The sequence below is a fragment of the Zea mays genome, chromosome 1 (assembly GCF_902167145.1).
Source record: "Zea mays cultivar B73 chromosome 1, Zm-B73-REFERENCE-NAM-5.0, whole genome shotgun sequence".
Lineage (NCBI taxonomy): Eukaryota > Viridiplantae > Streptophyta > Magnoliopsida > Poales > Poaceae > Zea > Zea mays.
Genome location: NC_050096.1, coordinates 176,850,348 through 176,851,182, shown reverse-complemented (window position 1 = coordinate 176,851,182; position 835 = coordinate 176,850,348). Strand labels below are relative to the sequence as shown.

General features: G+C 32.0%; 1 long non-coding RNA gene across 1 annotated transcript; it reads left to right on the top strand.

Annotated features, from left to right (window-relative positions):
- The first annotated feature begins 54 nt into the window (after window positions 1–54).
- Window positions 55–408, top strand: LOC118476078 (uncharacterized). Its single transcript, XR_004855388.1, has 2 exons — window positions 55–118; window positions 356–408. It is a non-coding gene; the product is annotated as an uncharacterized lncRNA (long non-coding RNA).
- The last annotated feature ends 427 nt before the right edge of the window (window positions 409–835 follow it).

The window sequence follows — 835 nt, the reverse complement described above, 5'->3', positions numbered from 1 at the left end:
ATACCTGTTCTTGGTATATACGACTCAAAAAGACTAATTCAATTTTTTAATTTTAGGAGTAATAGGAGCTAATAATATCCAACCATCAAACCAGCAGAATCTAATAGGATATGAGTTGGTAAGGAATGTTGTCTTTCAAGCAATATTTTCATTCTGTTAGATGTGAGTCCAACCTTGATCTGAATCAATAACTAGTTACTATTACCACAAGTTGATTTAATGAAACTATATTAGTAAACATATAATTATAAAGTGAACCTGTTTTTATTTAAATATTTTCCATTTGATCTGTGGCCTGTCAAATACATGTTCATTTTTTCATGCTTATCTGACTTTACCCTTCTTTTCCTGGTAGATATCAAATGCAGAGTTTACATTTTCACCGTGGACACCTTTTCCTACCAAGAGGTTATTACCAAGAATCCTCGATCCAAATCCAAGACGTTCAACATCATAACAATATTTCAATAGTTAATCATTTTTATAAAAGAAGTCAATTGTGTTTCTACCTTTGAAGGTTCAAATTTTACACCCTGGTTATCTTGTTTTAATTCATCCTTTCTGCGCTCCAATTATTTTGGTGAATCTTAGCATAGAACTTGACCTTCTATTATTTTGTATGTTTGGTTTGAATGGGATAATCTGGCATGGGATATATTTATGAACATTGACATCGTTTTTATGCTTACTGACAGAATGCATATGGTCTGAAAATGGAGAATTGAGGTATAAAATATCGGCTCTAGATTGTCATATGCATTCATTAGCAGTAGTAGCATGGATCTAAATATTTTACAACTGGTGCACTGTGATGACTGATGACAACATAAAACTC